The 13,285-nt window shown below is 39.5% G+C and overlaps 1 long non-coding RNA gene across 7 annotated transcripts in view; it reads left to right on the top strand.

Moving 5' to 3' along the window:
• Positions 1-13,285, top strand: part of LOC145683448 (uncharacterized) — a 1,457,912-nt gene that overhangs the window by 180,234 nt on the left and 1,264,393 nt on the right. The gene's annotated exons all lie outside the window — the stretch shown is intronic.

Here is a 13,285-nt window from a genome sequence, read left to right as displayed (position 1 = left end):
ATGGAAAGAACATTCCTAATTAAATTTGTAGAGCATTAAATTATCTTTCTAACGGTATCAATATTGTTAGGTTTACTTCCAAAAGTATCCGTACAGCGAGGTAAGTTTGAAGGAAAGTGCACTTTGATTCGAATGCTGATGCTCCGAATGGCACTACTGAATTTCAGCTCCCGTCAGTCAATAAAGATTTTGTTTCCGAGATAAAAGCTGATTTTTTTTTCGATATTTGAAGAACAATTCTCACCCTTCTCCCTTGAGCTCTCCTGCACTATTATGATCATTTCTAGATCTCCAGTCACTTGATACGACCATGCGTTAAGGATCAAAAAATTTGAGACAAGCAGAGATGTCTTTCGTAGTGTCCATTTACAGTTGATATTCAGGATGATTCCGAATTTTCAGCTCTATTTATATGCGATATTTTCACCGGTCATTGAAAATAATTCCTTATTTCTTTAACAAAAATGTTTATCTTACCATAATGAAAAAGTAGAAAATATAAATAATGTAAGAATATATGTAAAGATGTCTTAAGGCAAACATCATTTACAGGTGATATAGGGTGATTGATAACAGGGTTGTACACCTGAAGGGTATTTCTGAAATCAAGAATGGGACCGTATTTTCTCAATGGTCAATTTAAAAAATATTTTTCCAGAAACCTCAATAACTCTAGTTGTATGTAATTTATGAGGATATTACATCAATCATCATTAAATACTTATCATCATCAATCATCATTATTACTGCAAACAAGCGAAACTATGATAATATTTTAGATTATCATATCAAATCTGCACAAAGTATTTGCAAAATTACATATTTCTTTATTCTTTTGAGTTGGTACATAAGTGTTTATCAGTAAGTTATAACACTTGTTACAGTGTTTTCATGCACTCCACTGAAGCGCAAACACACTTGCAATTGTTTGTGTCGCACATATGTTTATATGTACTAGACTTTATCTCTGGGCAACTTTTAGCCATAGACTCCTAGTGGTCCATTTGGGCACCAATTTTCCATTTGGAATTTGCCAACTAAAATGTTCGAGTTGAAGGAAGTCAATATTCTAGTCACTGGCGTGCCGCCAAATGGATGTTTGAAGGTGTGCTCGCTTGATGTGGAGTATTAGAGCACACTTCATTGGTGGAAGTTGGTTTGAGCTTTTGTGACCGACCAAATGAGTGCAGACCGCACGATCGAAGATTTTTGTCTAGTCAGTGTAGAGATTCATCACAAATTCTTCTGCACGTGCTATCGTCTCATCATTCATATTACCAGATCTTAAATTACTTAGGAAGTATGATTTTTTAAAATATACATTCCATGCTTTCTGTTTCCCAATGTCTGCGGACTGACTGGTGGTGATTTGGCGGATATTTTTTGTAAAATGTGTGCAGAACTTTGTAAACAGCACGTGGTCTGGAATTAATGATTTATTCCACCATTACAGTCCATGTTCTGTTAAAGGAGATACAAGATTTAGGCGAACAGCAAGTATTTACTGACAGATTCGGAGAAATATTGAAGGTCGAGATTGTCCGCTTCCTCAGCATTGGAAATGTTTTATTGATTTGCCTGAAAACAAATCTGACCTCTCAGCATTTCTTTCTTTAGAGCTGATAAGTTCTATAGCCAAACATTGAAGGACGAACAGTTAGTTATCACATCGGGTGGACTTACAGACTTACTTCAAGTGGAGTCAACACAGGGAGAAGACCTGTCATTTCTGAAATCTAATCATGAATAGGCTGATACAAGGATAATACTTCACGCATACCACGCTTCCAGCAGCGGTTATAAGCAGCTGCTTATTGACTCCAAAGACACCGGTGTTCTTGTTCACCTTATACGTTTTTTAAAAGCAATTAAGGGAGAAGAATATGGATGTCTACTAGAACAGCAATAAAAATTACAATTTATTCCAATCCATACAAGTGTCAATCAGCTCAACGATGAAATATGCCATTCCTTGCAAGCATTCCATGTGCTTACTGAAAGCGACACCACCAGTCAGTTCGTAGAAATTGGAAAAAAGAAAAAATGGAATGCATATTGTAAAAAATCATACTTGCTAAGTAACATAGGATCTGGTAATGTGGATGATGAGACGATAGCACGTGCAGAAGAATTTGTGATGAATCTCTACACTGACTCACAAAAATTCTCGATCAACGCTGTCCGTGCTGATTTGGTCGGTCACAAAAAAATCAGACCAACTTCCACCAACTAAGTGTGTCCTAATGCTGCACATCAAGTGAGCACACCTTCAAACATTCATTTGGTGGCACGCCAGTGACTCGAACATTGACTTCCTTCAACTCGAACATTTTGGTTGGCAAATCCCAAATGGAAAATTGGTGACCAAATGGACCACTAGGAGTCTATGGCTAAAAGTTGCCCAGAGATAAAGTCTAGTACATATAAACATATGTGCGACACAAACAATTGCAAGTGTGTTTGCGCTTCAGTGGAGTGCATGAAAACACTGTAACAAGGGTTATAACTTACTTATGAACACTTATGTTCTGGATCATCTGATGAGGATTCAAAAGAATAAAGAAATATGTAATTTTGCAAATACTTTGTGCAGATTTGGTATGATAATCTAACATATTATTATAGTTTTGCTTGTTTACAGTAATAAGTAAGTATTTAATGATGATTGATGTAATATCCTCATAAATTACATACAAATAGAGTTATTGAGGTTTCTGGAAAAATATTTTTTAAATTGACCATTGAGAAAATACGGTCCCATTCTTGATTTCAGAAATACCCTTCAGGTGTACAACCCTGTTATCAATCACCCTATATATCACCTGTAAATGGTGTTTGCCTTAAGACATCTTTACATATATTCTTACATTATTTATTTTTTCTACTTTTTCATTATGGTAAGATAAACATTTTTGTTAAAGAAATAAGGAATTATTTTCAATGATCGGTGAAAATATCGCATATAAATAGAGCTGAAAATTCGGAATCATCCTGAATATCAACTGTAAATGGATTTTAACACTACGAAAGACATCTCTGCTTGTCTCAAATTTTTTGATCCTTAACGCATGGTCGTATCTACTGATGCGCACGAGTCGAGTCGAGTCGAGTCGAGATTTAAGCCTGTCTCGACCCGTCTCGAGAAAATGTTGTCTCGACTCGTGTCTCGACTCGAAAATATGTTGCTGTCTCGACTCGTGTCTCGACTCGACTCGAATTCGAGTCGAGACGTTTCGAAATTCGAGTCGAGACAAAATATACGAGTTAAAATATACACACACATCAGCAAGACCATTATGACTACCTACCTAATTGTTAGTATGTCCACCTTTTGGCACGAATTACAACGGCAACGCGTCTTGACATGGTCGCAATGTTCCTCGGTGGGTCGCTGGAGAGAGTTGGCACCTCATATGCACACAAAGGTCATCCAATTCCCGCAAATTCCGCGGAGGGGGTGATGCGCCCTCACGTCACGTTCATTCACATCCCAGATGTGATCGATTGGGTTCAGATCCGGAGAGTTTGGGGGCCAGCACATCACTTGGAGCTCGCTCCTGTGTTCCTCAAACCACTGCATCATATTCCTGGCCTTGTGACATGGTGCATTATCTTGTCGAAAAATGCCACTACCGATGGGAAACATGGCCGTCATGAAGGTGTGTATGTAGTCTGCAAGCAGCGTGCGACGCCTCGGCCGTCACGCTGCCTTGCTCGAACTCCACTAGACGCATGGATGCTCACCTGAATGTTCCCCAGATAATAATTAAGCCGCAGCCAGTTTGTTTCCGTCCCGCAGTACAGATGTCAAGGAGCTGTTCTCTTGGAACACGACGTATTCGCACCCTCACATCGTCATGATGAAGAAGATATCGGGATTCATCAGACAATGCAACGCTCTGCCATTGTGCCAAGGTCTAGTGACGATGGTCACGTGTTGATTTCAGTTATAGTTGCCGATGTTGTGGTGTTAACATTCGCCATCGCTAGGAGTGTTCGGTGCACTGTGTGTTCGGACTAGTGTTGTGAAGGCCTGTGGAAAAACGGAAATTTTGGGTTTAAAAAAACAGTTTTTTACGGTTTTCCCGAGCTCCGGAAAAAACGGAAAAGTTGGGTATTATCAGAATCATCATTTTTGTTAATTACAGAATCATTTTAGTTAATATGTTAAATCAAACATATATTTCATAGAGATATCTTCATTGTTCTATGTAAAATTCCGGAAATTTTGAAACCATTAAAAAAAATCATTTGTTCGGATATATTGGCAAAAACAGGAAAATATAGTTTAAAAACTATTTGTTGGCCTGATGCTAGTAATCTTACTTGCTGTAACATGTCTGCAACATATACAGTGGGAAGTCGATAATCCGAACTAATTGGGACCACAGGTAGTTGGAATTTTCGAAAATGATCAAGAAAATGCCATTTAGGCTTACATATACTGTACGGTATGTTCTTCTATCGATACAGTGGTTATTCAGTACATAAAGTAATTACAATACCGTACGTAAGGCTACTTACATTTAATGTTTCTGAAGAACCTGCTTGTACTCTAAATAACACTGTTCTTGTAACTCACACTTAAAACTTATAGGCCTAAGAAAAAATAAAAATACATTATAAACAATTACATATAAATGAACTTTTGTAAAACCACTGACTTCACATAACGTCGATGGACACGCTATTGTTTGTTTATTGCTAGCGTTAAGACAAAATGTAAAAAGCTTCTAGCGACCGCGTTCGGATTTTTGACGCTAGGATTATCGACGTTCTACTGTATATACAATGTATTTCGGTAACGGAAAAATACTTAAAGCAACAGGTTTTAATTCTACTTTACACACATATACCGCACAAGTGAGTAAATTTGAGCAGCGAGAAATATATTAAGTGAAACTTCCGTTAGTTATTATTACAGACTAGCAGAATATCCGTTCTTCGCACGAGGAGAATACGTTTCATTTTGGACACAAAGGGCACCAAAACTGTCACCAATGAACTTGTGGAGCCCCAAAACTATGAATTTGACATTAATATCGATAATTTTCAATTATCTTTACATGTCACTATCCTCCTTACAGTACTAATGGGGCTGAATTTGTGGATTTAAACGGCATCTTCTGTTCATCTCAGCGAGTATGGATTCGAGGCCATTTTCGATCATGTATATATTTATATCTACCTATATATATATAGTACGCGACAAAACATAACCAATTTTTTTCCTCGAAGGTCAAGATCTAAAGGTTTACTTGTCCCTACCATAAATCCTTTATTGTAACTAGATTCCGGCGTGGCCGCTCCAACTCAGGTAGAACTGTATAAAGCTCTCAGTATGGCTAACCCCATTACGGTTTATCATAGTAGCCCGAGCCCGTGCAGACCTCTAAACACATTACCCCACAAAAATGAGTGCCTTAAGTGCAGGCTTTCTAAAGGCTGTTGCGCCAGGAATTTAGTTATCATTATTATTATTGCTAATAATAATATGTAATATTAGTAATAGGCTTAATAAAGATTCTTCCTCTTTATCTGCTCTGCTTGTAAGTATATAAGTTATTTCACATCTCAAAACTTTCGTAATGACCCTCGTATGTCATATGATCACTTCGAATACCCAACAGAGCATCACACACCTGCGTGACATGGATTCAATCAGATTATCGATGAGTTCTTGGGGGATGTTGTGCCACTCATCAAGAAGAGCGACTTCCAGCTCTGGAATGGTTGTTGGATTTACTGGACTAGCGGCAATTCGTCTGCCAAGCATATCCCAGACATGCTCAATTGGAATGAGATTCGGAGAGCATACTGGCCACTTCATCCGAGCGATACCCTCAGCATCCAGCATCTCATCCACTAACCGAGCTCTGTGAGGACGAGTATTGTCATCCATGAAAAGGAACGAATCACCAATGGCACCAGCATAAGGAAGAACAAGAGTTTTCATGATCTCATCCCTATATCTGAGAGCCGTCAAAGAGCCATTTCGGATGATGTGGAGCTCAGTACGCCCACCAATGTTGATTCCTGCCCACACCATCAGTCCACCACCATGATCTTTCTCGCACAATCATGGGATTGTGTCGTGTTCCACACTCTCTCCAGATGAAAACACGTCGATTATCAGGCTCTACACTGAATCGAGACTCGTCAGAGAACAAAACATTGCCCCATTCATTGCGCCCCACCCACGATGTTCCTCCGCTTACGCTCCTCGATCAACACGGTGTCGTGCAGTTAATGGGACACACACCATAGGCCTACGTGCGTAGAGACCACCTTCTCGAAGGCGATTGCGGATCGTTTGAGTGAATATTGTGCGTCCTGTTGTTGTTCGGAAGGCTCGCGGAAGCAGAGTTTTATTCCGACGCCGCTTTCCACAGGCTGTTAACAAGAGATACCGATCGTCTCTGGCTTTGGTTGCTAGTGGACGGCCCTGTCCTTGTCTTCTTCGAACACTTCCAGTTGTTTGAAATCGATTCCACAATCGGGAAATCACACTTTGTGCCACTCCTATGGCATGTGCCACCTCCCGCTGAGACTGACCAGCTTCCAACCTGCCGATAGCTCGCCATGCCAACGATTCTGGCAAATCAGGTTGTTGCGCAATTTCACTTCGTAGATTTGTGACGCACTAAACACAATGAGAACAAAGGTATCCTGGAGCTGGAATGTATTGGCAGCGCCACACTACAAAATGATATCTGGTAGCGCCACGTCACTGATCACGTGCACAGATGTTCCAAACGGTTCGTTTGCACGTTGGGCCTTCATGATTTTAATCTGAACTGGACAAGACACAGTGTTCTCACATTTTTCGTAAGAAGTTTTACATGTGTTTTCATCTAATAACCTAATTTTTTTGATCAGTATATATATATTAGCTAAATATACCCATTCTTCGCATGGAAGTCAAGGCGTGTGGAAGTATTACCCTCATTTCCGCGACCGCGAAAACTATGGATCTGAGACTAAATCGACCATTTTGGATTACTTTTACATGTCTCGGTATCCCCCCCCCCCCGCTGATTCCCGGCCCGCATACAATGGTAGCTTAATTTGCAAGTGATCGCTAATAAAAGTGTCACAATTCATCTCAGCGACCGCAAAAAGTATGGATTGGACACTAATGTCGGTAATTTTGGATAACTTTTACATCTCGCGGTTCCTTCCCCCCCCCCCCGCTGATTCTCGGCCCGCATACAGTGGTAGCTGAATTTGCAAATCATCGCTAATGGAAGTGTCACCATTGTTCTCAGCGATCGCCAAAACTATGGATTTGACATTAATATCGGTTATTTTGTATTACTTTTACATGTTTCGGTATCCCCTCCCCCCACTGACTCCCGGCCCACATGCAATTGTACCTGAATTTGCAAATCATCGCTAATTTAAGTGTCACTATTGATCTCACCGACCGCGAAAACTATGGATTTGACACTAATATCGGTCATTGTGGATTACTTTTACATGTCTCGATATCTCAACTCCCCCTTCCCCCTGGTGACCCCCGGCGCGGTGCCGCATAGCATGAATTTGGAAATTAATGCGATCGGAGTTTCACCATTGATTTCAGCGACCGCGAAAAGTATGAATTCAACACTAATATAGGTTATTTTCTACTACTTTTACATGTCCTGGTAAACGACCCCTGAGACCCCCCTGGTTCGAATTTTGACAAAGTCGTTTAACTCTGGTCTGGAGCCTGGTCCAAGGTATTCGTGACCAAAATTTGGTAACTCTAATTTGTCTGGTTCCCAAGCCGGTTCCGGTAAACGCCTCCCCCCTGGAACCCCCTGGTTCGAAATTTGAAAACAACTTTTCGTCTTGATCTGGAGCCTAGGCCAAGGTACTCCTGACCAAAATTTGGTAACTGTCGGTCCACTCGTCTGTTCCCCAGACCGCACACAGACAGAAAAAACACAAACAAACTCTTTTATTTTATTTACATTAGACAGCTGAATATACCCATTCTTCGCATGGGGGCAGTATTTGGAAGACAACGCCTGTTGAAGTATTACCATTCATTTTTGCGGCCGCAAAAACTATGAATCTGACACTAATATCGATCATTTTGGATTACTTTTACATGTCTCGGAATCCAACCAGGGGGTCTCAAGGGGGCGTTTACAGGGGCATGTAAAAGTGGTAGGAAATGGTCGATGTTACTGTCGAATTCATAGTTTTCGCGGTCTCTGAAATCAATGGTGAAACTCTGATCGCATTAACTTCCAAATTCACCCTATTCGGGCCGGGGTCACAGGGGGGCGGATACCGCCCCCCGGGAGACCCCGCTAACTCCTGGCCCGCATACTATTGTAGCTGAATTTGCAAGTCATCGCTAATGAAAGTGTCACCATTGATCTCAGTGACCTCGAAAACTATGGAATAGACACTAATATCGGTCATATTGGATTATTTTCACATGTCTCAGTATCCACCTGCTGACTCCCGGCCCGCATACAATTATAGCTGAATTTGCAAATCATCGCAAATGGAAGTGTCACCATCGATATTAGCGACCGCGAAAACTATGGATTTGACACTAATATCGGTCATTTTGTATTACTTTTACATGTCTCAGTATCCCCCTTCCCCCCGCTGACTCCCGGCCCGCATGCAATTGTAGCTGAATTTGCATATCATCGCTAATGAAATTGTCACCATTGATTTCAGCGACCGCGAAAACTATGGATTTGACACTAATATCGGTCATTTTGGTTTACTTTTACTTGTCTCGGCATTCGACTCTCCCCCCCCTCCGGTGACCCCCGACCCGAATGGGGTGAATTTGGAAGTTAATGTGATCAGAGTTTCACAATTGATTTCAGCGATCGCGAAAACTATGAAATCGACAGTAATAGCGGCCATTTTCTACCACTTTTACATGTACCTGTGAGCGCCCCTGAGTCCCTTTGGTTCGAATTTTGAAAAAAAAAATCATCTTGATCTGGGGCCTGGGCCAAGGTACCCCTGACCTAAATTTGGTAACTCTCGGACCACTCGTCTGGTCCCCAGGTCGCATAGAGACAGACAAACACACAAACAAACTATTATTTTATTTATATTAGACTAGATAGATTCTTTCAAATTATGCCAGATTTTCATATTATCTTTCCGAACTAATTTTAAAGATCCGCTCCTACTTTATATATATACAGTATATCTATATTTATATCTATCTATATCTATATATGTATATAACAAACGCAGAATTACCCCCTATATAACGCTTCTGGAGGACCCCTTTCTAAAAAAAAATTGCTGGGGAAACACTTGTAGAAACTTCAGTTTTCGTGCCGAACGATTACCGAGACCTGGTGAACCAAAAGAAAAAAAAAACTCCTTTAGTGATCGAATTAAAAAAAAATAGTTCTCTTCAGGTTAGTATCCACTGAGAATATTTTTATAAAATTTAAATTTGATGGGTAAATCAGTGGACTTTGAATACATCCAATCGTATCCACTGAGTTGCGAAATTGTGTACCTCCAGACATGGGCGGCCGAAGAAAATTTTCTAGAGGGGCATCTTCAATGTTTGCTATATTAGTCTGGCATTTAATGTGCATGGTTTGTTATATTACGTATACATTTTCGTGAGCCAGGGAGGTTCATTCTTATCAAACACGGAGATTATGACGGAGTAGATCTACTGTACAAAATATAATAAAAACATCTCTTTCGGATTTATATCATCCCGCAGTCCAACCCCGAGACGGAAACATAAGAGATAGGCTTTTTGTTTTTAAACAAGATAACGTGCCTAGCGAATGCTTTACATTGTGAAGATTATATTAGTGAAAATTAAACGAATATAATTTTACAACTTAATATACATAATACTAAATGTTAAGCTCCCCGTTGCTACTGTATGTGGTTAGCGTATGCGCTTTTCTTGAACGAGGTTTGATTCATGGTAGGAGCTCATGAGTTTCAAATCCGACGTTAAACTGTACGTTCACGTCTTGTAGAGCTTTGCTCCTGAAAACGACGCTAAACTATAATCTAATTTAATATTACTAAATATTAAAAAATAATGACTTACCAAGGTGACGTCAATTTGGCAGTCATCAAATCCATTTTATACTTTCACTTAATTCAGTGGATATTAATATAGCAATTACAAGACACACGCGCATATAAATACTCAGAAACAAGTACATACACACGTACACATACACAAATATGAACACTTCAAATCTATTTACATGTGGTGGACTGCGCTGCATCAAGCACTGTTATCTTCGTCATCATCTTCTCATGTATCTGCATTATTTGATTCATCCACAGAATTGTTATTTGTACGCATCATTCATTTTTGCATTTTCGGGAGGGTTCAGGGTTCTTTCTTCATTTAAAGAGTCGGTTCTCTGTATTGGAAAGAGAATCAGGGGAGGAAGGGGGAATTTATACTTTATGAATGGATAACATTTTAAGAAATATATACAAAACATGCCGCTTCCGACGCAGTACTGAAGCATTTCTTTTAGCGGTATACTACTAGTGGTCCCCTGAGGATCATACCCCCTCCCCTCTCAAGTTGTAAAGTGGGAACAGACAGAAACATCCCAGACACTCAGGGTTCTGTTGACAATAATAAAACTATGGGTAAGTAAACATCTTGTGCAGAGTCACGTTTTGCTTGTTTTTGAACACTTTTGTGTGGATTCAACAATACAACAGCGGAAATACTAACTGGTTTTATTACTCCAACCATAGCTTCAACTAAGGAATAATTCCCAACGGTCAGTGAGCCATCTAAATTTTCGTTCTTTTTCTGTTCTCCAGAGGAAAGAATGAGATTTTGCCAAGATGCTAAAGTCAAGATGCTACATGCTAAATAGGAGTGAATTATGCTAGATCTAGCACCAAGATGCTAGATATGGCTTCACTGGCGGGCTTCGATATCTACAGAAATTTCTGCCAAAGCATACAAAAAACAATTGCACAACAGTTTCGATAACATCTGTGTGGTCCTTCGGTAGGCTACACATCCGGTAAGAAGCTCAATCCTAATTGTAAAATTGGTAGGAGGAAAGGGTTCGTGGCCAAAAGACTCGTAGCCGGCTTGTATATAATAACTGAATTCAAATTTCTAAGTATCCATTTACTGAACGCCCATATCGTGTATGCATGCATTTGCATGCATTATTTAATAAGTAAATGAATTACACACACAATTAATTATGTCAGTGATAAACGGTGTTTATTGAAAAAAAAAACTCTCCAAACAATGAAGATTAATCTTAGACTGGAGAAATATTTATCTTTTGTTTCATTATCATTTGGCCATGAAACAAAAGCCTGACATATATACAACCCCTATATACAACTATGTGATGTTGGAATATCTAATTCGTAGGGTATGATGCTTTACTTTTTCAAAAATTTCAGTACTTCTACTGAAATGAAATCTTTAGTTTTACGTCCCACGTGTATGCTGGTTAGGCTAAAGGAGACGGTGATGATGATAATTGAATGAAATGGTGGAATGAAGGAAGTGGGAGGAAACGGGAGAACCCCGAGAAGACCCACGAGCACGGTGTTTGTCCACCACGAAGTCCACACGGCGCGATCTGGGATCGAACCAGGGACCCCAAGCACCGGAGGTGAACGCTGTACCACTGAGTTACCCACAGTGCTTCTAGTGTACCCCTAAAAATGTAATAAAGAACTAATGGTCATGTTTTTTTTTTTAATATTCAATTAGAACTGGACAATTTACAAAAAATTTGGAATCGACAAATGAAAACGGCACGTTTCTAGCACTTGTGGGTTCGAGATCTCCTTGTTGAAAGGATTGGAGACAAACATATTAACTTTTCTGTGAGGAGAAACATATATGCGTAAATCTAGTATTTTAATATATAGATAATAATTGGAATAGTTTTATTTTCGAGTGCTATTTTTTAATATTCGCAATATTGAAATTTTTGAACTTACATTTTTCACGTGTTTGAAAAAAAAAGAGATATCATTACTAGTAAAATTAACCTAATACAAACATCTTTATTTTTTCAATTTTTCCGAAAAATCGAAAAAAAACGTTTAAAAAAACAGGTTCAAAATTTCTGGAAATTTGGCAACACTAGTTCTGACACACTTGTACTTTGCTCAGCATTAAACTCTGATCTCAGTTCCGACGCAGTTCGCTGTCTGTTCTGTTTTACCAGTCTGCCCAGCCTACGACGTCCGATATCTGTAATGAGGTGGGGGCTCCCAACCCCTCGACATTTGGACGTCTTTTCCCCTTGGTTTCGCCACTTGTTGAAGACAATCACCACAGCACTCCTCAAAAACCTGACAAGTCCTGCAGTTTCCAAAATTCTCGTGCCGTGTGTTTCTGAGTGAGTACTTTCTTCAAAATAATATTGAAAATTATAGAAAGATTTTCGAGACATTCGAGTCGAGTCGAGATTTTAATTAGCTGTCTCGACTCGACTCGAGTCTCGACTCGAAAATTCGAGTCGAGAAATACGTTTGTCTCGACTCGTCTCGAATTTTACAAAGTGTGTCTCGACTCGAATTCGAGTCGAGATTCGAGACATGTCTCGACTCGTGCGCATCCCTAGTCGTATCAAGTGACTGGAGATCTAGAAATGATCATAATAGTGCAGGAGAGCTCAAGGGAGAAGGGTGAGAACTGTTCTTCAAATATTGAAAAAAAATCAGCTTTTATCTCGGAAACAAAATCTTTATTGACTGACGGGAGCTGAAATTCAGTAATGCCATTCGGAGCATCAGCATTCGAATCAAAGTGCACTTTCCTTCAAACTTATCTCGCTGTACGGATACTTTTGGAAGTAAACCTAACAATATTGATACCGTTAGAAAGATAATTTAATGCTCTACAAATTTAATTAGGAATGTTCTTTCCATATCCTAACTCATTGCGGAGATACAGAGCAAAAAGGAAAATATTAAGGACAAAATATGCCAGTTTTTAATGTTTAAGTTAAATTTTCCGAAAACCCATTGGGTCTGTCTAAAGCATGGATAGACAAAATCATGAATCACACCTTACAGATAAAACCAGAAAAAGAAATTAATTATTACCTTGATTGGCTTCGGAGATATGGCCTTTTATTTGAAACGTTCAATTTTAGGGATGCGCACGAGACGAGTCGAGGCAGGATTTTCCTGACAAAATTCGAGTCGAGACATAATTTTCCTGACAAAATTCGAGTCGAGACACGGCTCTTCCAATAGAAAAATATATATTTTTCGAGTCGAGACATCACTTTTACAGCACATTTTCGAGTCGAGACAGCCATAA

Source organism: Thermobia domestica, chromosome 4 (assembly GCF_964235325.1).
Source record: "Thermobia domestica chromosome 4, izTheDome1.hap1.1, whole genome shotgun sequence".
NCBI classification, from domain to species: domain Eukaryota; kingdom Metazoa; phylum Arthropoda; class Insecta; order Zygentoma; family Lepismatidae; genus Thermobia; species Thermobia domestica.
Note: the sequence above shows the minus strand (reverse complement) of the source record. Positions and strands in the feature narration are given on the sequence as shown.